Source organism: Gopherus flavomarginatus, chromosome 5 (genome assembly GCF_025201925.1).
Source record: "Gopherus flavomarginatus isolate rGopFla2 chromosome 5, rGopFla2.mat.asm, whole genome shotgun sequence".
In the NCBI taxonomy this organism is placed as follows: domain Eukaryota; kingdom Metazoa; phylum Chordata; order Testudines; family Testudinidae; genus Gopherus; species Gopherus flavomarginatus.
The window spans coordinates 92,351,092-92,376,408 of NC_066621.1; the positions used below are offsets into that span (position 1 = coordinate 92,351,092).

The window sequence follows — 25,317 nt, forward strand, 5'->3', positions numbered from 1 at the left end:
AAGCTCAGCTGTTACAGTGATTACAGTAAGTGGAAGCATTGTTCAGGCCTTTGATTCCCCTCCCCCCCAACCCTCCTATTTTTTTGGTCACATCTCTCATAGGATGCAAAAAGCAGTGCCATTCTGTTCTCTTTGGCTGTGTTATAGATAGGCTAGGATTTGTTTTTCAATAGGGTCTCATCAGACAGGATCACTTGCTTCTTTCTTTTGATGTTTGTCTTTAGACTGCAGGTCTGGGTTATTGTCTGTCCTTGGTTTCTTCCCGGTCAGCTGTCCCTCTGTCTTGTCAAGGGCAAACAACCTACACTATGGTTGGCAACCAGGGTAAATATCTCCATACATGTTTTTCCTTCTGCTTTTCCCTTTGCAGCATTACTATTACTTCCTTCATCCTCCAGATAATTCACAACCTCAATCTGTCTCTCAACTCACCAAGGGAAGCACTATAGGCCAGATTTTCAAAGGTCTTTAGAAACCTGAAGATACAGTTAGGCATCTAGCGGAATTTTCAAAAGCACCTAACCTGCCATTGAAATAATTTCCCATTAGTTGCCTACATCCATCTATAGGTATATAAGTACCTTTGAAAATCAGGCTCTATCTGACATGATTTCCCCCAGCAACTTCAGCCTTCTGGTGAAATCCTACTACCTCCTTCTCCAGAAGAAAGGAAATCTGTGAAACCTTGGGTAAGTCGCTTAGGCCAAAGATTTCAAACTCAGCTGCCTAAAAAAAGACCTGATTTTCAAAGGATTCCAAAATCAGACCTCCTATTCACATCCCCAACTATGGATCCAAGTTTCTAAAATTAGCTCACCCACCCCTGCACTTTGAAAATGTACACCTTAACTTCTGTGCCTCAATTCTTCCATCTGCAACTCAGGGATAATACTGACCTATCTCACAGGGGGCTGTGAAGTTTAACTCAAAATGTTTGTAAAGCATGTGGAGAGCCTCAGGAGCAAGGTGTTCTATATCGTATTTCTAAGTCACCTAACAAAGTCCATCATAAAAATGGTGTTCTCGCTCTCCTACAGAGGTGTAAAGAATTATTAGTATATTCAAAAACACCACTCAGTCTCTTCCCCCTCCTTCCTCTGCCAAAATGCCTCCTTGTGCGGAGGCCATACAATAAGAAACCTCTTTCGGGCCTGGAGAGGCACGAGAGCCTAGCTGTCTCCTCAAGTTCGGCTGCAGAATGCAATGGGAAATAGGGGTGACTCTTAGGGCCAATAAAGTTACAGCAAGTTATATTAGCGGAAGATCAGGCTCTAAGTCTTGACAACGTTTAATTTCATCTATTGCTCAATAGGAAACCTCCATCCACCTCCCCTTCATAATTCATTCTCTCTCTCTCACACACACACACACACACACACACACACACACACTTCTTCCATCCTTACCATTCCTTTCCCTACCCCAGCCAATTTCCCTATCACATGCCACTCCATACTGGCAAGGGCAAGGGGATCTCAATTCAATAGCCCCAGATTTGCTTGGATATGTGAAGTGGCTGAATCATGAGAGAAGACTGCACTGAACGGGACAAATACAGAAAACCCTCAATCATCCACAACAGCAGCCCCATCTCCCAGTACAAAAGGCCTGGACGCTTCCTTGCCGTTACCCCAGGACCCGTTGATGCTCACTGACAGAGGGCACAGGACTACATACGGTTCCCGTAAGTTCACCAAAAGGGGTCATGTAAGGTCTCTCAAAGCATGCCTCACACTAGTCACTACATTCATTGCAAAATGTCTGGGCAGATAATGTGTAAGGAGTTACGTATAACTACGTTCCTAAGGCCCAGTAGTCAAAGGCAGGTCACACAAAGGTTGCGTGCATTGAGGCAGATGTGTCCAGATAGGAAGTGGAAGCTACTTATCTCTCTGGTTGCGTATTGTACAATAGATGTCTATTTGCATATTGAATCAAATGCTAATGAGTAGATTGCAAGTGCTGCAAGAAAACACAAAAACAGGAGAGGTTATCACGTTTATGAGTAAAAACAATGAACTTCTGGGGTATAACTAGGGGCATGGAGGTACTCCAGGCATCCTTCAATCTAGGAAAACAGGCTGCCTGTAGGCTTGATCTTATGAAAGGAGGGTGTCAGCTATCCTGGTTGAAAATGCTGGGGAAAGGAAGTGGGGTAAGATACGTTGTAGGAAACAGGGGAACGTCTTGTTAGTTTAGACTCTAGGAAGCATGGGATGATTTTGTTTTAATATATATATAACCATTTGTTTCCAATATTCATTCTTGCTATCATTTAAATCTCTGTTCTTTGATAATAAACACTCTTGTTTTCACTATAAACACATCTAAATGCTGTGTAATAAGCAGAGCAGTGATTCTGATGTGAAACTAGTAAGCTGGTGTGTACTATGCTTTTGGGAGTAGAGACCCAGAGAGTTCTGTGAGTGTTCAGTGAAGCAGGGCCTGGGCACTCCAGGAGGGACACTCGTAGGACTCGGGGGTTGGGGTGTGCCTATCGCTAACCTGCATGGAGACAGCAGATGGAAGGCCTGTAGGCAGATGTCGTGGGCTATATAAAAATCCCCCAGTCTGAGGGCTTCACAGCGAAGGATCGGACCCCGCCTTGCCTGTTGATGTACAACATCAAGACCATGTTGTGCGTGAGGACCCTGACCACCCGGCCCTCCAGGTGCGAACAGAAGGCCATGGACGCCAGCTGTACTGCCCTGAGCTCCTTGACGTTTATGTAGAGGGTCGGATCCTGAGACGACCACAGACCTTGGGTCTGAACGATCCCCACATAGGCCCCCCATCCCAGGTCCGACGTAGTGGACACCAGCTCCAGCAACGGGACCCTGCCCCTGAACTTGGAGCATGTTTCTCCGGGAGCACCACCATCATAGGGAGGTGATTCTGTCCCTGGCCTGGAAGAACTCTGAGGCCAACCAGAGCTGGTGGGGCCTCATCCTGAGTCTGGCATGACAGACCACATACTTGCACGCCACCATGTGACCCAAGAGCTGGAGGCACGCTCTGGCTGTTGTCACCAGAAACTTTATGACCGTGTCAATAAGCCCTTTCAGGGTCTCGAATCTGTCCAGTGGAAGGGAAGCTCTGGCCGACAAGGCATCCAAGACTGCCCCAATAAACTCTATCCACTGAACCAGAACTAATGTGGACTTGGTGTTGTTTACCAACAGGCCCAGAGTGGTGCACATGGACAGACTGGCTAACCTAGTAAGGAGGGCTTTAAACTAGGTTCGACGGGGACAGGTGAGCAAAGCCCACAGGTAAGTGGGGAACAAGACCTGGGAGATGGGTTGGAAACAGGAGGGAGCACGGGCTATAATGGCAGAGAGGAAGGAGGGTCAGGGCAAAGCTGGGAGGCAAGATCAAACCAGTATCTTAGATGCCTTTATACAAATGCAAGAAGTATGGGTAATAAGCAGGAAGAACTGGAAGTGCTAATAAATAAATACAACTATGACATTATTGGCATTACGGAAACTTGGTGGGATAATACACATGACTGGAATGTTGGTGTGGATGGGTATAGTTTGCTCAGGAAGGATAGACAGGGGAAAAAGGGAGGAGGTGTTGCCTTATATATTAAAAATGAACACACTTGGACTGAGGTGGAGATGGATATAGGAGACGGAAGGGTGGAGAGTCTCTGGGTTAGGCTAAAAGGGGTAAAAACACAGGTGATGTCGTGCTGGGAGTCTACTACAGGCCACCTAATCAGGCGGAAGAGGTGGATGAGGCTTTTTTCAAACAACTAACAAAATCATCCAAAGCCCAAGATTTGGTGGCGATGGGGGACTTCAACTATCCAGATATATGTTGGGAAAATAACACTGCAGGGCACAGACTATCCAATAAGTTCCTGGACTGCATTGCAGACAACTTTCTATTTCAGAAAGTTGAAAAAGCTACTAGGGGGGAAGCTGTTCTAGACTTGATTTTAACAAATAGGGAGGAACTTGTTGGGAATTTGAAAGTAGAAGGAAGCTTGGGTGAAAGTGATCATGAAATCATAGAATTTGCAATTCTAAGGAAGGGTAGAAGGGAGTATAGCAGAATAGAGACAATGGATTTCAGGAAGGCGGATTTTGGTAAGCTCAGAGAGCTGATAGGCAAGGTCCCATGGGAATTAAGACTGAGGGGAAAAACAACTGAGGAAATCTGGCAGTTTTTCAAAGGGACGCTATTAAGGGCCCAAAAGCAAGTTATTCCAATGGTTAGGAAAGATAGAAAATGTGGCAAAAGACCACCTTGGCTTACCCTTGAGATCTTGCGTGACCTACAAAAGAAAAAGGCATCATATAAAAAATGGAAACTAGGTCAGATCACGAAGGATGAATATAGGCAAATAACACAGGAATGCAGAGGCAAGATTAGAAAAGCAAAGGCACAAAATGAACTCAAACTAGCTATGGGAATAAAGGGAAACAAGAAGACTTTTTATCAATACATTAGAAGCAAGGGGAAGACTAAGGACAGGGTAGGCCCACTGCTCAATGAGGAGGGGGAAACAGTAACGGGAGACTTGGAAATGGCAGAGATGCTTAATGACTTCTTTGTTTCGGTCTTCACTGAGAAGTCCGAAGGAATGTCTAGTATAGTGAATGCTTACGGGAAGAGGGTAGGTTTAGAAGAGAAAATAAGGAAAGAGCAAGTAAAAAATCACTTAGAAAAGTTAGATGCCTGCAAGTCACCAGGGCCTGATGAAATGCATCCTAGAATACTCAAGGAGTTAATAGAAGAGGTATCTGAGCCTCTAGCTATTATCTTTGGGAAATCATGGGAAACGGGGGAGATTCGAGAAGACTGGAAGGGGGCAAATATAGTGCCCATCTATAAAAAGGGAAATAAAAACAACCCAGGAAACTACAGACCAGTTAGTTTAACTTCTGTGCCAGGGAAGATAATGGAGCAGGTAATCAAAGAAATCATCTGCAAACACTTGGAAGGTGGTAAGGTGATAGGGAATAGCCAGCATGGATTTGTAAAGAACAAATCGTGTCAAACTAATCTGATAGCGTTCTTTGATAGGATAACGAGCCTTGTGGATAAGGGAGAAGCGGTGGATGTGATATATCTAGACTTTAGTAAGGCATTTGATACAGTCTTGCATGATATTCTTATAGATAAGCTAGGAAAGTACAATTTAGATGGGGTTACTATAAGGTGGGTGCATAACTGGCTGGATAACCGTACTCAGAGAGTAGTTGTTAATGGCTCCCAATCCTGCTGGAAAGGTATAACAAGTGGGGTTCTGCAGGGGTCTGTTTTGGGACCAGTTCTGTCCAATATCTTCATCAACGATTTAGATGTTGGCATAGAAAGTACGCTTATTAAGTTTGCGGACGATACCAAACTGGGAGGGATTGCAACTGCTTTGGAGGACAGGGTCAAAATTCAAAATGATCTGGACAAATTGGAGAAATGGTCTGAGGTAAACAGGATGAAGTTCAATAAAGATAAATGCAAAGTGCTTCACCTAGGAAGGAACAATCAGTTTCACACATACAGAATAGGAAGAGACTGTCTAGGAAGGAGTATGGCAGAAAGAGATCTAGGGGTCATAGTGGACCACAAGCTTAATATGAGTCAACAGTGTGATACTGTTGCAAAAAAAGCAAACATGATTCTGGGATGCATTAACAGGTGTGTTGTAAACAAGACACGAGAAGTCATTCTTCCGCTTTACTCTGCGCTGGTTAGGCCTCAACTGGAGTATTGTGTCCAGTTCTGGGCACCGCATTTCAAGAAAGATGTGGAGAAATTGGAGAGGGTCCAGAGAAGAGCAACAAGAATGATTAAAGGTCTTGAAAACATGACCTATGAAGGAAGGCTGAAGGAATTGGGATTGTTTAGTTTGGAAAAGAGAAGACTGAGAGGGGACATGATAGCAGTTTTCAGGTATCTAAAAGGGTGTCATCAGGAGGAGGGAGAAAACTTGTTCACCTTAGCCTCCAATGATAGAACAAGAAGCAATGGGCTTAAACTGCAGCAAGGGAGATTTAGATTGGACATTAGGAAAAAGTTCCTAACTGTCAGGGTAGTTAAACACTGGAATAGATTGCCTAGGGAAGTTGTGGAATCTCCACCTCTGGAGATATTTAAGAGTAGGTTAGATAAATGTCTATTAGGGATGGTCTAGACAGTATTTGGTCCTGCCATGAGGGCAGGGGACTGGACTCGATGATCTCTTGAGGTCCCTTCCAGTCCTAGAGTCTATGAGTCTATGAGAAGGAGCGCCATGTGATCCCGCACCTGCAACTGGGAGCTGCCCTTGACCAACCAGTCGTCCAGATAGGGGAAGATAAGGCCGCCACCACCAACATACATTCGTGAATACCCTGGGGGCAGTGGACAGGCCAAACGGGAGAACCATAAATTGGTAGTGTTCCTGCCCCTCCAATATATGAACGTGGAAGTACACGTCCTGCAGATCAAGGGCGGTGTACCAGTCCCCAGGGAGGGGATGATGGAGGCCAGGGAGACCATGCGGAACTTGAGCTTCACCATGTACTGGTTCAGGACTCGCAGGTCCAAGATGGGCCTGAGCCCCCCTTTGGCCTTCAGGATAAGGAAATAGGGGGAGTAGTACCCCTTGCCCTTGAACTCCCTGGGTACTGCTTCCACTACTCCTAGGCCCAGGAGCCGCCCCACCTCCTGTTCGAGCAGAGCCTCGTGCGAGGAGTCCCCCAGGAGGGATGGGAGTGGAGGAAGTAAACTGGAGGGTGTAGCCCTGGGAGTTGGTGTTGAGGACTCATCCGTCCTCGGTCAGCCACGACCACTCCGGGAGGAAAGCATACAATTGATTGGGGAAGGGAAGCTTTATTGAGGGTGGATCCCTGATGAGAACTGGCAGGGTGCCCCTGGGCATTCCGTCAAAACCGTCTTTTCCCCCCACTTGCTTGCCCTTGGAGGACCCAGGCTGGGGGGCAGGTGGAGACTGCCTCTGTGGGTGCCTCTTATAATCCTGCAACTTCTTATAAGTGGTCTCATATTTTGGGTGGGTGGCCTGAGTGGGAGTCTGCTGCAGCTTGAACTTGGGTTTAGACGGAGCCAGAACATGGAGACCCAAAGTCTGGAGAGTCGTGCGGGAGTCTTTCAGGCCATGCAGCTTTGTATCCGTTTGTTCCGCAAACAGAGCTTTGCCATCAAATGAAAGGTCCAGCGAGGTGCAGACCTCCCTGCAGAACAGCCCAGAGGGCAGGAGCCATGATGACCTTCTCATGGACACCACAGAGGCCATGGACCATGCAACCGAGTCCGCTGCATCTGAGGCTGCCTGCAGAGTTGCCCTGGCAGCCACTGTACCCTGTTCCACCATCGCTTTGAACTCCTTCCTGTCACACAGCTGGAGGGAGTCCTCAAACTTGGGCAGGGAGCCCAACTGATTGAACTCATACTGGCCCAGGAGAGCCTGGTGGTTCACCATCCATAATTGGAAGCTCGAGAACAAATACATTTTCCTTCCAAAAGAGTCCAGCCTCCTTGAATTTTTATTTTTCGGGGTAGAGGCTGGCTGGCCCTGCCATTCCCTGTGGTTGACCCACTCGACCACCAGGGAGTTAGGAGCAGGGTGGGTGTATAAGTATTCATGCCCCTTGGTGGGTACAAAATACTTGCATTCCACTCTCTTAGAGATGGGGGCCAATGAGGCCAGGGTTTGCCACAGGGCATTTGAAAGTTTCGCCACCCCTTCGTGGAGAGGCAAGGCCACTCTACCTGGTGCCAAAGAAAACAGCACATTAAACAGGGAGTCCAAGGGCTCCTCCATATCCTCTGCTTGGAGGTGGAGGTTTGATGCCACCCTTTTTAAGAGTTCTTGGTGGGCCCTAAAGTCCTCCTGCAGGAGGAAGGGGCTGTAATCACCTCATCCGGGGAGGGTGAGGAGGCCAGCGTGGTACTTTGGGTGTGCCCTGCACGAGAGAGTCCACCACCTGGTCGGTTTCCGGGCACAGTGCTGAGGATGTACATCTCACTAACTCCTTCCTCAGAGGTCTGCAGAGGGAGGCGAAAGGTCCTTCTGAGGCTCTGGCCACCAAGCAAGCCCCCACTCGGGACTGCGTCGGTGGCCACAGTGCCCATTGGTACCACTGGGCCAGCCATGGGGCCCAGTGCCACTGCACCTGCTGTAGCACCAGTGGAGCCGGCTGTTCGGCCTGGCTGGCCTGACCCATTGATGGACAACTACGAAGGGAGGCTAGGCTGACATACGACCTGCTGCTGTCCCTGGACCGGGAGGAGTGGCGGCACCAGGAGTGATGCCAACCATGGGACCACAATCCTAATGTGGAGGACCAGTACCGTCAGTAATAGCTGCTCCTCAATCGGCTCCGGAAGGCAGACCCACGACAGCGAGACACCGGTGATCGACGCCCAGGGCTGCGGAAGTGGTGCTGTGGTGGGGTCCTGAAGCAGGACACTGAACGAGAACGATGTAGACGTTTGTGCCATGACTGGCTGCAATAGCCCTTCTGAGACAAGAACATTTGGCGACATCTGCCTCAGTCCTTGAGGCAGAGTGGTGCCGAGAGTCTCAGTCAGACAGAACCCAACCAGACAGCTTGGTTGGCGCCAAGGGCAATCAATGTGGACATCGCCCTGAACGGTTGCTGGGTGGCGAATGGCGTCGGGAATGTTCCCTCGACCGAGACCGTACCGAGCCGAAGGCGACTGTGGAGATCCCAGCAGTGACTTGCCTCTGGAGCACGGGGCTGACATCAGCGATGCTCCTGGTACCAGCATGGACATAATATCCCAGGCCGCCTGCAGTGCCTCCAGTGTGGAGGGCATCCAGACATTCGGGGAGGCCTGCTCCAAATGGGACAGGCTACTCCATCAAGTTGAGCCAGAGGCCTCGAGGCCAGTGGGGAATCGAGGACTGCCCGACGTGGGTCTAGCCTCTGTCCCAGGTTTACTCAAAGAAGAATTCAGAGACTCCCCTAGCTTCATTGCAGTGGTGTGGCTAGGAGTGGAAATTTGGATGGGCCCTGACTTTTGGGTGGACGGGCAATGACAGACTGTGCTAGCTCAGCTTCTCCCCCAAACGTCATGCCCTCTTCGTAGCTGTGGTGCCCCCAGACACAGGGCTTCACCTGCTGAACTGGGCATGCAAATGGGGTGGCTCAGAAAATAGCAAGGCAGAGCTGCTGGAGCGTACCTTTCTGAAGGGTCGCCACATAGCCCATTTTGTTAGGGATGTTTTTAGTAAAAGTCAGGGACAGGTCACGGCTTCTGTGAGTTTTTGTTTGTTTGTTTGTTTGTTTTTTGCCCGTGACCTGTCCCTGATTTTTACTAAAAATACTCATGATAAAATCATAGCCTTATTCATAATTCACTTTAAGCCTAAATTACAGCATAATATCCAGGTGGAGGACTCCTGAAAAGGTAGGATTTGTAGATGGAGGTGCTGAGAGTTGGGACTGGTATCAAGATTTGTCCAAGGGAAACAGAATGGAGAAGCACGTAGGCTCTGGGCTTTTTATCTGGGATCCTGGAAGTGGCTGAATTAAAAACAAAATAGCATAAAGCCTGTGTAATTCATTGCCACAATATAAATGAAGACAAAGAGCTTGGTGGGATTCAAAAAAGGGTTCAATATGTATCTGAATATTAAAACTATCCACAGTTTCCCTAGCTAGGATAATACAAATATGATGTATCAACCCCCACTCTCCAGAACATAAGCCAACCACTAGCTTCCTTGGGTTATGAACAAATATCTGCAGCTATAGGAATTTTACTGCAGCTTAGAGGAAGATGTAAAGGCTCCTATAATGAAGCATCTAGTTCTGAACAGTGTCCAGCCATTGGTGTGATCTAGCATAGCAATATCTATTTTCCTTTGAGAGGGACAGCTAACCAGCAGCCGAGAGGGGCACTGATTTGGAACGCTGTGTGGAGGCTGTTAAAGGGAGGAGGCAGCTGGCAGAAGGTTGAGTTGCTTGTTGAGGCAACAATCAAGGGTACCATGAGGTTTATGTAACTGGGAAGATAGAGCTGGATGAAGGAGTATCGAGGAGGCTGGGTGGTTAGAGAAACACAGATGTATGCTGCACAAAGGCTACGAAATGCAGAACATTACCTATCATGTAACTGGGCGATCTGGCAGTTTTTAGGGAGCAACTGAGGTGCACCTGCTGCAGATGAACATCCTCACCCTCATTACCGCAGTGCAGCTTCCCAAAGATGAGCCAGCTCCCAGCATTCTCAGAAGTTAAGCCCTGCGGTGAGACTGGCTACCTATTAAAAGCAACCCCAATACTGCTAGAAGGGAAGAGTTTTATTTTTAGCAGGGATGCTAGGAGGGTCACTGCTCAAACTGCATTCACCCACAAAGCCAGATTTTCATGCAGCATGTTGTGTGCTCAGTGTCACAGTGAGGGCAGCATCAGTCAGGTTGGGTTTGGCTAGATGGATTATTTAAGATAGAAAAAAGAGAACATAATGAGAAATAGCGAGCCTGAAACTATCCTTCACGTTTAACGCAAGGAAAAAAGATGCCTGGAGAGTGAGAGTAATTTACAAGAGAACAAGAAGACTCATCTTCCAGTTTCTAATGCGCCCATCGCCATAGCACTCAGGTGCCAACTGCAAGCATTAGTACAAGCATCTGTGCTGTCTGACTAGGGCTATAGTCTCTGCCCTTGTCTGTCAGAACCCAAGTTTCTGAAGGATCATTCTTGCATGAAGATTATCAAAGTAAAAATAAAAGCACTATCAACAGGCCACTGGACATTTCCCTTTTGGGCACAATATCACCAGCCTCCTTCCTTGAGAGAGGAGCATTGCCCGGAGAGCCACAACTTGCATTGTGCTCTGAAGATGGCTAGACTTGAATTCAGCCTGATCCCTGGTAGCAAGGCCCCGATCCAACACCCCAACCCCTACCAAAAACACACAACTCCCAGCCGTACAGTGCTTCGTCCTGGACTCTGACAGCTGTGACATCCCTGTTGATCGTGGTGTTCTCAGCAAGTGTGAAGAGAAATAGGTGAGGTCCAGAGGTCACTCGATATTCATCCTACATGCCAGCATTTGAGTTATGAGTAGGAGCCAAATTTTCCACTGGCATAAATGGGTACAACTCCATTTAAATCAGTGGTGTTACATTTACACCTGCAGGGTACTTGACCCTAAGTCTTTAAAGCAGATCAATAATTGTAAGAGGGGCGGAGCACAAATGTGAAACATTCTCCTCAGTTACCTACTGTCAGATATTCGCCGCTGTGTGTTGTACCAGTTGATGCTTCTGCACAGCCTTCAGGGTCACCGCAAGTGGAATGGTTTGAAGCAGTCTAACTGCAGTGTAGACATTCCCCTCCAAACACCTACAGCTGGCCTGTGTTAGCTGGCAGGTTTGCGGGTCTCGGGCTGCAAAATTGTGGTGTTGAAAGCTCTGGGTCCTCGCAAGGGGAGAGGGTCCCAGAGCTCAGGCTCCAGCCCAAGCCTGAATGTCTACACCACAATTTTACAGCTTCACAGGCCAGCCCCGGGTATTTAACTGCAGTGTATACATACCCAAGGTGACCAAGCACACTGAGTTATGGTGGGCAACAGGGCAAGTCAAGAGTGAACCATTTGAAGCACTTGAGATACACATGTAAGGAGCAATCCCGTGCTGTTGGAAGGTGTGGGAGAGACTAGATATGAACAAGGTTCATGTTGAGCCTCATTTGAGGTGAGTCAGACAAGGAATTTCAGACCTATGACAGTAAGATTAAAATGTGATTTTTTTTTCACCCCATTTTGGAAAATCTAAGTCTTTTTGGCATATCATATCTCAAAGATGGCTTGGCCTAGAAACTCTGCATTTGTTTTATTCTCCTATCCTTCACAAAGATCAATCCCTTCGTGTGTTTTGGGGAAGGCATTATATTTAAAATGTTGAAGTTATTTGCTACAAACCTTTGAAGCCCTTAATAATCCAGGAGCTGCCCTGCACCCTTGTAATCTGCTTGCACCCTTGAGCTAGTCACCTACCGCAGAACTAACTTAGCAGTTGTCATAAGGAGGACTTTAAAGTCTATCTACTATAGGAAACTGACCTCCCACTGGCACCATTAACTCAGTGTCCAAGATTAGATGAGGCCTTAAACTCACCCATATTCAAGGGTGCAGATTACGGGGAGGATAGGAAGGGAGCGTTAAAGTTATTTGGGATACCTTAACTGCATTTTCACACTTTCCAATATTTCTCAGAGGTTTGGGGAAGTTTTTGTTTAAGTCTTACCTTACCTTAACATATCTTGCCCTTTCAATGTTCCTTTTAAATCTTCAGTAATCCTCTAAATTTCCCCCCATTCAATTTTTTTTTTATAAACACAATTTTAAGGACAGTGACTAAATTTGTCTGGGAACGTACCTTCCCCATTTGCAGTGGGACAGTACAAGGAGTATGTTCCCCTTACATTCCACTTCAGCCTTGTTTTTAAGATTTAGCACTCCTTGTGCTGATCTGCTGCATCGGGGTACATTTTACCCATACCCTATAAATCTACTCTACATAGGCAAGTGGCAATTCTCCAAAAAGGGACATATTTTGGGAGTTTAATGTACCCCCAAATCATATATCATTCAAAAGCTTACCTCATCTAAATGTACCTAAAAGTATGATGTGCAGCTGTCAACTGGTGCCATAAGCCTGTAGGTGAGGGGAAACAATGGTACTCATAATAAGAAAGTGTCCTTTTTTGCAATTTCACTGTATAAGTGTCATATTGGTCAAAGCTACCAGATGACAATGCATTAAAAGATTTGTATGGGTTTTGCATGGGGAACTATTTTTTTCCAGAACTGATGAAGCTATTTAGCTCATGACAAAAATGGTAAATATCAACATCTTTAAATAATACTAAGATGAAATGTTTTCACATTGTTGCTTTTGACAACTAAGAATATGCAAAGAGTCCTGTGGCACCTTATAGACTAACAGATGTATTGGTATTAGTCTATAAGGTGCCACAGGACTCTTTGTTGCTTTTTACAGATCCAGACTAACACGGCTACCCCTCTCAACTGTTAGTTGTCAAAGTATCTCAAGGGATTATAACAGTTTTCTATATTTTCAGTTGAGAGTTGTGGGCCAGATCAGTCTCTCCCAGAAGGTTGTACAGCTGTAGATTGCATACCCATAGTTTTGCACAGCGGATAGATATAAATATACAGGAATTCCTAATACTGTATAATGCGTCTCAGTTTAAAAGGTTTTGTACATATAACGTAGTTTGTAGTCTGCCTGGTAGAAGGTTTTAATTTGTAATTGCCTATGCATGCCATACTAGCCTTTGAAATATTCTAGCAATTAGATTTTTAAATTCAGTAACCCTTATGCATAGATTAGTGTTAGAGATTACAATACACAGCTTCATATTATGAATATGCAAAAGCTAAGAGAAAGAAATGGCCTTACAAGAAGTATTGAAGACAAAGTTCACGCCTTTCAGTTCAGAGGCAAGAAGAGCACATTACATGCAGTCCAGCAGCCAGGGGACCGGGGGTTGGATGGAGTATGGGAGTCCCGGGGGCCTGTCAGGGGGCAGGGGTGTGGATAGGGGTCGGGGCAGTCAGGGGACAGGGAGAAGGGGGGTTGGATAAGGTGAGAGGTCTGGAGGAGTCCTGGGATGGGGCAGTCTGGGGACAGGGAGAAGGGGGGTTGGATAAGGTGAGAGGTCCGGGGGAGTCCTGGGATGGGGCAGTCTGGGGACAGGGAGAAGGGGGGTTGGATAAGGTGAGAGGTCCGGGGGAGTCCTGGGATGGGGCAGTCTGGGGACAAGGAGCAGGAGGGATTGGATGGGTTGGGTATTCTGAGGGGGGCAGTGAGGGGATGGGAAGTGGGAGGGGGCAAGGACCAGGCTGTTTGGGGAGGCACAGTCTTCCCTACCCAGCCCTCCATACAGTTTTGCAACCCCGATGTGGCCCTCAGGTCAAAAAGTTTGCCCACCACTGTTGTAGCTACAGACAGCATCAGGCTTACAGCCAGCAGGGGAGCGTGGCCTTTAACTCCCTTTCCCCTCCCCCTGGCTTCCTTCCTGCCAACCTTTATGTAGCTCCTGGCTAACAAGGCCAGCAGCTGTTCCATTTGCCACTTAGGGCTGGGCTTACTCAGCCAGCTCCAATTCCCCTTTCCTGATTGAAGCTGGCATGACAGAGGTGTGGCTCAGGGTTTCCTAGCCAGCACTCGGTCACACTATGCAACACAGTAAGCACAGTGTACATCAGAGATGCCATGGTTGTCATACAAATGATGGCTGGAGACAAACTCCACACATTCAATGAACTGGCTGCTGAGAATTTGAGGAAGGTCCTAAAGGAATTTGGCAAAAGTAATTCTGTAATCAAACAAACAGTACCTCTGAAAACTGCAGAATGACAACACCAAACAGGATCTAAGGTTGAAAGCAAGAAATATCAGATGATTGGTGAACACCCTGTGCCTCCAAGAAAAAAAGTTTCCAAATGTGGCATTTAACAAGCCACCACGTGTAAAATTCCTCTGTGAATACATGGTCCAAACTGCTCTTGAGAGTAGGCACACACCCAAAACAAAAACACTCCTTGCTGGATGCTTTTCCAACAGTGAAGTAGCAAAGCCCACTACCACTACAGGTGGTTGAAGAAGCCTAAACTTGTATAGTACTCAAGAGGAAGGGGACACAAGCATAGTTGCCAACTCCATGGGTGTTCCAGGACCGGAGAACCCATGGAAAAAAATTAGTGAGTGCTAAGCACCCACTGGCAGCCAAGCTCCTCCCCCCCACCCCAAGCATCTCCCACCCACAGGTGGCCCCACTGATCAACTCCTCCCCCTCCCTCCCAGCTGTTCCCCTGCATGCAGGAGGCACTGGGAGGGAGGGGGAGAAGTGGGGATAGGGTGTGCTCAGGGTGAGTGGTGGAAAGAGGCGGGGCCTTGGGGGAAGGGGTGGAGTGGGGGCAACCCTGGGGCAGAGTGTGGGGGTGTCAAGCATTCCCCTAGTAGAGAGGCACCTATGGAAACAAGGATGCTTCTGCATGCTGTACGTGCCAATATAGCTTTTGGGCCTCTGGGTGTCAAAATAACCCTAGTAATTAGGTCTCCTGATACAGCTGTTTTAGTCCTTGCTGTTCAAAACTTTCCAAAAATAGAATCCATAGATAAAATGTAGACAGAAATGGGCACCATAACCAGCCCAACTGACAAGTATCGCTTCATACCTGTGCATGCAATTTGTGATGCACTCACTCCTGACTTCTGCAACATACTTCCTGCTGTACATGCATTAACAGAATGTGACTCTGAGCCACCCCTATTTGGTTTTGGGGGGAAAAAATGTGTGTTTAATGTTGTCAAAACAAAGGGAATTTATCACTTCAGAGATTTTGCCAATTTGGGAGAGACGGATGGAGAAGCCACAATTTCTGCAGAAAGGAAGTTGGTAGAAGTGCTGTATGACCAGAGCGAGACAGAAAAGATGACCCACAGATGCTGGGGTTGCTTGAACCTCAATCTAGCCATCAAAAAGGACAAGTCACTGGCCAAACTTCCACCATGTGAGGGCAGTTTTGAAGAGCATGCCAAAAGAACATTTTGACAAAGCTTTGGATTTCTTCGCACATAGCTTAACTAAATATTGGATCACCTTTGCAAGCAACATGGATGGAAAAATGGGGATGATGAGCTATTTTCTGTATTTTTCAAGAGCCCAATGGCACTTGAGCTTCTACAAGACCGTATTTGTGCCTACACCTTTAGGGATCACTGGAGAATCAACTTAGTCTGAAGTGAGAACAATCTTCCCTGCATAGAACTGAGTATATGCCAAGGCAATGAAGACTGTGGTATCCCACGCACTCTCGACAGAAATCAGAGTGGTGAACAAGATGATGAGAATGATATTGACTAGAAATGTCACCTGTGCTATTACATTTCAATGATACATGCACAAATTTATTATTAGATTTTGTTTTACCCTTTAGATTGTTGCTTCTTTTGAGGTCACAAAGAAATCCAATTTGATGTCTTAAAATAATACAGAGTCATTAAACTAACAAATGAATGCAAATATTTCAAAGAAGTCATTTTAACATATTGATGGTGTAAGTGTTTATCACTGTTTCTATGGTACCACTTGAAAGATCCTCATCTTAAAGTAGACATAATAGGCTTTCAAATGATATATGATGTGTGTGTATGTACGGAGAATACATTAAGTTGACCAAATTGGTGGTTTCTGCTGCTCACCTCACAGGCATACAACCACAGACTGTGATTTTATTAGATCTCAAACATGGAAGGAAGATCAGCATGGAAATACAGAGTGCTTACGGAGTGGTGCTGGTAATTTAGTAGGTGGCACATTTCCCCCTGGATAAATACTTATCCAGTGTGGAATTGGTACAATGTTATGGGATACTGTGCTACTGGAGGGTCTCTCCTTTCCAAAAAGGGGAAAGACCTAATGGTTTCTGGTTTTTAGGAGACCCCCCATAATAATTTTAGTAATAATAGGGGCTGTTCATCTCAGCATTATAGCCAAAGTTCCCGACTGAGATTATTACAATCTGTCTCATTAAGTTCTCTCTGTAGCTTGTGTTTAATGAAGTTGTCACAGTTCAGGGCAACTGCACCTGGATTTCCCTCCTCCCCAGTGGTCTGTAAGGCCACCACTCTTGGCTTTCAGTTCCCCGGCTGTGGCCTCTCTTGGGTGAAGACACCAGTCTCTCTCCCTTCTGACTGGGGTGTTTCCAGGTTGGATAGTTCCCTGCCTTCACTGTGTCATTCCCAGCACAAAGAGGTTACCTTAGGACTCCTGCTTGTTTTCTCTTCAGAGACAGATATCAGTGTAATTGCTACATATGCAAGTTGCCACACTTACAGCCTATTGTATTCTTAAGGTAAAAAGCATTACAGAGAAAAAACATTTAAAACAATAAAAGAAACTACAAACTTCTTAGCATGTGTCTCAGTAGGGCCCTACCAAATTCATGGTCCATTTTGGTTAATTTCACGGTCATAGGATTTTAAAAATCATACATTTCATTATTTCAGATATTTAAAACTGAAATTTCATAGTGGAGTAATTGTACGGGTCCTGACCCAAAATGGAGTGAGTGTGTGTGTGTGGGGGGGGTCACAAGGTTATTGCAGGGAGGTCGCAGTATTGCCACCCTTACTTCACTGTTGCTGGTGGCGGCGCTGCCTTCAGATCTGAGCTCCCAGTCAGCAGCCGCCGCTCTCCAACCACTCACTTCTGAAGGCAGCACCTCTGCCAGCAACAGCGCAGAAGTAAGGATGCCATGGTATGGTATGCAATTGTCACTCTTAGTTCTATGCTGCTACCTTCAGAGCTAGGCCCTCAGCCAGCAGCCGCCACTGTCTGGCTGCCCCTAAGGATTCAAGGCACTCTGTGGAGCAAGAGCCCTGTTCATATGCTGGGTCAGGAAGAAAACCCAGAAGTCTTTGTTTGTATGTCTCTGGTGTATGAATATCTTCCCGCGGGGGATGTCTTCAAACAGTTGAGAACAGAAGTAGTATATTAGCATCCCCCCTCCCTACTAGAAAAGGTACCAGAATTACACAATAACAAATACACAACTGTGTTTTTAATACAATGTACCCCAAAGGTGTTAACCCTAATTCAACAGGGGTAAACTGAACTCAGTAAAGCTTATCTAAATTCCGTAAGGTTTCTTCGGTATATCACAAGATATTGTCAGTCTGTCACAGCAGTATTCTACATTACTACCTAAACAGCTGTAGAGCATTGCTTTGTGCTGTTAAACAGCTGCCAAGTCATGCTCCAGAGGTGGCTGCTTATCAATGTGGAAACTGAAGGGATTCCTAAGAGTATATTCTTTCCAAGGGCTTGATCCACAAAAGGGACTTAGGCAATGCAACAGCTAACACCCTATACAATGCATTAGGAAAGTTAGGTGCCTAAGACGTTTGGGATCCACAAAAGGCAGCATGCCAAGTGGGGGACTTGCCTAAGCTAGCTAGTAGGAAATGCCAAGAAAAAGGGGTAGGTTGTAAAGCCCTCCCGCCCACCACCCAGGGAGTCAGGCACCTAAATCTGGGCTGGAGGGAGGCATCTATCTTTGCTTGGGTTGAGTCAGGCAGTATTTTGCATGGAAGAGAGTTAGAGCACTCACCCAGGATTTGGGAGACCCAGGTCCAATTCTCCCCTCTGCCTGATGTGGAGCAGGGATTGGAACCCATTCAGTTCTCATGTGAGTGTTTTAGTAACAGGACTATGCGATATTCTGGACTATGAGATCTCCATCTTTCCCACCAAAGCTGTTCCACCGTGTATAAATAAATAAATATGCATTGGGCCAAGGAGTGAGCTCTACAGCCCAGCAATTAGGGCACTCACCTGAGAGGTGGAAGACCCGCATTCAGATCTCTGCTCCACACATCCAGAGGAGAGAGAGCGAGCATTGATGTGGGAGACGCGGCTACAATGCTCTCTCTCTCGCTACATGCATGGAACAGAGATCTGAAAGCAGGTCTTCCACCTCTCAGTTGAGTGCCCTAACCACTGGGCTAAAGGAGGTTGTTACTGCCTCCACCCTCTCATCCCACCACAGCCAGGCCATTTTGTGTGGGTTTAGGCATACTCTAAGACTGCCTACTGGATCAGGCCTCATGGGTTGGGGGTTGCCTAGTTTGAGGATCCTGCTGGGGTTTAGGTACGAGATGGGTACCCAAGTGCCACGACTGAGGTGGCTGTACTCATGCTCACTGTTAGAAACTCGGATGCCAAGGGATTTTAGGAACCTAGAGTGTTAGGTGGCAACTGATTAGGGGTTTTGAGGATCTCAGTGGCACCTAAACGTTGGACATAGAGCCTAAATCCTTTTGTGGATCTAGCCTTAAAGCTCTTTAAAACCTTTCTGGATAAAAAGCCCTTCAGATGTACAAGATATTAATCTTGTTAACTGCTGTTTGACCACCATGTCTCTGCCTGTACTTGTAGCTGGGTGGCTCAGATGAAAGGAGGCTGGGTACTCCTCCACTTAGCACATGCGCAATGTGCCTCAGGTGGCACGTGACCAGGGTTCATCACCAAATTTGGTCCACTGGCCGGATCATTGGCTTTCCTGGCCCGGCACTGACAGAGAGTGTGATGTGAATGCTGATCTATGCCTCCTGGCAGGGTACTAGTGCCACAGTAACAAATGGAACGAGATCATTGTGCTATCTTAAAATAACCTGCCAGTAAATGAAAATGGAAGCTCTAGAAAAAGCTATCTTTATCATTAGTATGGCAAGTGCTAGTTGGTGGGTTTAGGGGTTTTTTTGTTAGCAAAAACTATTGTAAGGAAGCTCTAAAGGGTCAAATACCTCCCTTAATAACGTAGCTGGAGTCGACGTACCTTAGGTCAAGTTACCGCGGGGTCTACACTGCGTGGGGGTCGACAGGAGAAACTCTCCGATCAACTTACCTTACTCTTCTTGTCGGACGTAGAGTACAGGGGTCGACTGGAGAACGATCTGCTGTCAATTTGCAGGTCTTCACTAGACCCACTAAACCGACCGCTGGTGGATCGATCTCAGAGCATTGATCCCGGCCACTAAATTCCAACCACCTGCCCCGCCCCCTGCCCAACATCCAGAATTAAATACAGAAGCTCTTCAGGATGCACATTGTCATTGACTACATGTTTGTATAGCACTTAGCAACATGGGCACCCAACCTGGCTAATGCCTCTAGCAGTTACTGTAATATAAATGATATACAAACAGTAACAACTGTGAAGTTACCTGGACACAGAGGGGTGATTGGATGCCGGAGTATCTCAACTATGAATTTCCTGGCTTCAGAGGTTTTTCCACTTTAACATCTGAGATTTCCCCTCCCCCTCTTTGTGTAATTTAATTTCCTTTATTTATTTTTAATACAGAATTAGATCATATTACCACCTGATTGAAAAAACAAATTAAATTTGGCAGGCAAAGCCATTTTTGATTGTACAAACATGCAAAAATGTTTTTAAAAAGGCTCCTTGGTTATTCAGGATGTTTTGGGATGGAGGGGATTGCTGTATTTTGACTGAACAACAGATAATCCATTTATATTTATAAACCTTGGTTTTAAAATATTGTTATGGAGGAAGAATTCATTTTAATGTGGTTTCCCTAAAAAGTGCTGACACACTCAATTATAACACTTCCTATCCTTGGAAAGGGAGAATGTCTTATTCAGCCAGGACTTTCTGAAGCTGTCCAATTGTATGGATACACAGGAAATCAAAACACAAGAGAAGTCAATGGCCTAGTCAAATCCCTTAGCAAACCACCTTTTAACCAGCAGTAGGATTTGCCATAGACTCTCAGACCATCTCCATCCAGCTTCAATACCTGTGTTTCAGAGAAAAAAAAAATAGAAACATACTCAGCCAAATCCATCCCTGTCATATACTTACAGTTTTTTTCCACAACCTTTGAAATACAAAGATAAGAAAATTCAGGAGCAGCATTTCAAACGATTCACTTGTCTGCAAGGGACACGTATAGCATTCCTCAACAAGTCAAGTCTATTATTTTGACTACAGATTGTACTGGGCAACTCACACTCTTGCACATGCTCAGTGCACCAACAGAAAAGCATCTGGGATATGGTATACTGTTCACATGACCCAAGGATTCCACAATACTTAGAATACAAGTGTAATATCCTAGTGGCGTAATTCTGAAGATTGGTGTTTGGAACAGTGGAGAGTGTTTGCATGATCCAAAACATAATGGACTATCCAGTCTGGATAGGAGTATTGGGACCACTACTTGTCATAATCTAAGTTGTCGCTTTACATATAAGTGGGCTATTTATTCTGAATATTGAATAGTGCAAGTGCTGCTGTGCATGCCCATTTCTTGATAGATATGTGGCCCCCTTAATCCTAGTATCTGAGAACCTTACCAGCTTTAAATGAATTTATCCTTGCAAACTTGATGGGAGGTAGGGAAATGTCATTATCTCTGTTTTGCAGATAGGGAACTGAGCTGCAGAGAGATTAAGTGACTTGCACAAGATCCAACATTAAACCTATGGCAGAGGCAAGGAGTTAACCCATGTCTTCCAAGTTCTACTGCAGCACCTTAACCACAAGCCCTTGGTGATGCATGCTGGTGCCAAGTCTGGGACAGCATGTTTGGGTGTTTTTGATTTTGAAACTATGTTAATTGGGGTTATGGGTTATTAGACTAAGATATTTCTGTTTGGATAGATTTCACCTTTTATCTGAGGAGCAGAAGTGCTTTATAAATATCAGGTAACTAAGCCTCAACTCCCATCTCCATGCAGTAGATATTATACCCATTTATTATACCCAGATAGGTAAACTAAGAAAAAAGGAGGTTGAGGGACTTGCCCCAGCTCATACTACAAGTTAGTGGCAGAGTGGAGAAGAGAAATCAGGAGTCCCAGCTCCCATGTCACAGCTCTAATAAGATAAACACCTCCTCTTTCCTGAGCCATATATTCTTTAATAGAGGGTTTATGCCCTCTCTCCTTCTAACTCATTACTTCTACCCAGGGAACAAAAATTATTGCCACAGACAACCACCAAGCTTACATGCAAGCACATGAGTTACCAAACACGAATTACCTTCATTACTAAAATTGCACGAAAGGCAAATAAAATGCCTGTAAACCAGCTGCAGATGGGGAAAAGTTAGAAACTTGCTCTGATTGTTAACATCACATTTGAAAGCTGCCTCTCCTTTCCCCATTGCACCAAGCCTACAAATTATCTACAAGGCCTGTGAGGTGTAATGATCCCCTACAGCTAGCTCCTGCTCTCCCTTGGCTTCAACAGCAGGCAGCAAGAGCTGAACAGATGAAAGCTTTTGAATGGGGAGATGTTGGCTAGAGGTTGCCCACAGTCTCCCATTGCTCTGTCTTTTAGGACCTCCTCTTAGAATCAAAAATGGCTCAGCAAAATTGTCCTTTCCCCTAATAGATATCAGGAGAGGATGATGTGAATAGAAATGTATCTTCTCACACTCCCAACAAAAAGGCCATTATAGGATACACACACACACGCCACCTCCCCTTAATTTTTTAAGTACATTTGGGGAGGTTAACCCTAAAAACAAGCCCCCAGGATATCCCAAGCAAGCCAAGAACCCCATTACTACACTGCAGTTCAGCTTGAGAAAAATGTGCATGTCACTTTTTTTGATGTACAGGTGTTTGATTTCAGATCCAGGGGGAGACTTATTGGTGGGGAAAAAAATAAAATAAAAAAGGAAGGGAGGGGGAGTATAATATTATTAAACATTTAGGTCAAATTGTGTGTGTGTGTTCAGAGGATTGTGGGGGCTGGAAGAAACCATTGTTAAAAAGGGTACAGAAAAAAGTCCTATGTCTTCCTATGCTTGGCAGTATTTGGCTGGTCCCCGCTCCCTGTTGGGGAAGGGAGATCAAGGCATAAGAAACCATGAGGGCAGCAGGGTAACCCCCTTCCGAAGAGCAGAAATCCCAGCTTGTCTCCTACTACAAAGTAAACTGCCCTTGCCCTATTTAGGGAAGAGCATGGCGCAGTAGCTATATTTGAAAACCGAGGTAAACAAGATCTCAGCACAAGTGGATGGAGCACAACAGCTGTGCGAGATTAATCGCACACGCCGAGAGCCAGCCAGGCAGACACACCGGGGGCTTCCAGGGCTTCCTTTCCCTTCGAAGGAATCATAACAATCCTGCTCCCGATTCTTGTGGGGGCTTTTCGTGTGCCACCCCGCCTCCCAGGAATAAACTAAAATAAAACGCTCTCGCCTGCAGCCAGAGAGATTCACCGACGCTGTTGCAAGCTTTTTTATGTCCTAGGGGAAATTGCACCTGGCCGATTTCAGCCGCTGTGCAAACTGCCCGCTGCCCCTTCGCATTGCTTCCCTAGCCCGAGTCGGGCGCTGAAAAGCAAGACATTTATAGCACTGCATTAGAGGCATTTACTCCGGCTAACGTGCCCGCTCCGCTCCTCTCCCCACCCCAACCCGGGGAGGGGACACTGGAAACTGCCTCTTCTGCCCTACAGCCTCCGCCGCTCGCTTTTGCATAGGAGCTGCCGGGCTCTCCGCACGTTCGCCTTGAAGCCCGGGATTGGGTCTGCAACTGCTCCTCGGGCTGAGCGTTTTCCCTCTCAGCTGCCGCCGGCTTGTTGTTATTGTAGATTGGACCCATCCCCCCTCCCCCGGAAAGCTCCTGGTCCCCGAAACATATTATTACAGAGGGGAGGGAAACAGAGCCACGTTATCCGAGCACCCCGGAGCATGGAAACAGCAGCTCCCCTGCCTTGCAAAACGCCCCCCGCTTCTTCGCATGGCCCAAGCGCAGAGAGAGGCTGCTCGCGCCGGGATGCGAAGCTGCAGCAGGCGGCTTATCTCCAGCTGTACGTGTACACACAGACAGGGGGGCAGGAAAACGGCACGATTGTGACAAATCTGTCCGGGTTTACAGTGTTAAAACCCCTTCTCTGCTGGATGCTCTTACAGCGAGACCCCTGTCCCCCGCACCACCCCACTACACCTCAGTGGGAATTCGCATGCAATAAATCAGGACCCGCTTCATAGCAGGAAACTTAACCACACGCCCTGCATTTCCTACAGTGCGGGGATAGAGCCCCCTTACTTACCCCTCCTGGTTGCCTTTCTGACTTCCGGGGGGGAGCAGGTTGCTCCCCAGTACAGATCCTGCTGGTTCTTAAAGAGAGCTCATTGCATCTGCTGGTTAATCACTGACTGGGGAGGGGCGCGGGGTCCTCCTTTGCATGTCAGTCCAACTTGCCTCGCTTGCTAAAAAACCTCTGCTCTCTTTTGCAGCTGTCAGGGTGAGTGGGGAAGTACATCGGGAAATCGGGGGCGGGGGGCAGGGAGGGGTGGTTGAATGTTGATAAATCCACCAGCCTTGATCTCCTGGGATGTGCAATATAGTTTGGGGCGGGGAGATGTGGGCAGGGGAAGAATGAAGAGGAGGATGAATGGAGATTGAAGAGGAAAAATTGGATTGTGCCCCAATTGCAATCGAATCTGCCGGGCTTCCCCCTTCTCTCTCACACCATCGGGGCTCAGCTGAGGCTTTCCAGCATCACAGCACCAGGCAAGCCGCTGAGCCTGACTTCTGAGAGACAACGAGGTTTGCACAACTGCAGTAAGAAGCCAAATCAAAAAGCCAATCTCCAAGCCTCCAAACTGCACGTCACCCTATCAGCTGGGCGCAAGAACTGCAACAGAATTACAAGGCATGCATATTTATTCTTCTGAATTGGGGGCGGGGGAGGTTTCCAGATTGTTTAAAGAAAAAAAATCACAATAAACCCACAGACAAACCCTGTCCAAAATAAATACAGACAGACCAGCTTTATTAATTTCACACAGGCTGATTGAACAGAGATCACCACTGGAGCCTCTAAGTTTATTGACTTGACTTTGTACCTTGTATATTTCAGTCAGAAGACTGAGGGATACCAGGAGCTCATCTTCAGATCAAAAGATATTGATTGTAAATCTTAAATTTAAAGTATCTGCCAAACACATCTGAGAGATTAAATATAGCCAAGAAAATTATATAGGCAGAGTCAGTCCTAGCTTTGTGTCATTTGAAACTGCATGCTTTGTTTTGTGGTTGCGGAATCCACCCAGTCATCTTTTTAACCAAAGTCAAACAACTCGTGAGGGGTGGCAAATAATTTTTAGGCTAAAAATATGTGCTGCCTCACATGTTGGTATTTGACTTTGGCCAAAGCAGACTGGGCTAGGCATGTTTCACAACCACAGAACAGAATGATGGCTTTGCATTTTGTGTAAGACACAAAATTATGTACAGACACAATGTTTTTCACAGCCTAAAATTGCCTCTATATTTGTGAGGCACAGCCGCAGCAGGGAAGGGTGAATGTATCTCCCCGAAGATTAACCTGTTGGCATAGGCTACCTCTGAAAGAATTATGAAGAATTGTAGAGCAAAGTCCTCAAACTCTACAGTGTAAAAAAAGAGTAACAAGCATTACTGTGGAATGAGGTACTGTTTTATAAAGGGAAGCTGTCTTTACTCGGTTGTAAACTCATCACCCTGGTATATTCTTTCATCATTCGACTTGTACTGTGTTTTGAAGCAGTAGCTTTTAGTTTGAAGACTTAAGCACTTACACAAGCGCAAATTGCCCATGTCAAAAGTGACTATGCAGACTAGCAACACAAAGTAGAACAGGGAACATTCTTAATCTGTTCCAGAACCATGTCACTGCTCTGACCCCAGGCCTGTCAGAGCAGCAGATATATACATGGAGAAAGTTAAGACAGGAAAGGGATGCGGAGAGGTGAGAAGCTAGGCAAGG

At 46.4% G+C, this 25,317-nt stretch overlaps 1 protein-coding gene across 4 annotated transcripts in view; it reads right to left on the minus strand.

The window, feature by feature from the left end:
* The window catches only part of SLC8A3 (solute carrier family 8 member A3), a 214,254-nt gene extending 190,156 nt beyond the window's left edge, over positions 1-24,098 (minus strand). For all 4 annotated transcript variants that reach the window (XM_050953470.1, XM_050953467.1, XM_050953468.1 and 1 more), the window contains exon 1: positions 23,617-24,098. The gene's annotated coding sequence lies outside the window, so the exon portion shown is untranslated. The remainder of the gene's footprint in view (positions 1-23,616) is intronic.
* Between the last annotated feature and the right edge of the window lie 1,219 nt (positions 24,099-25,317).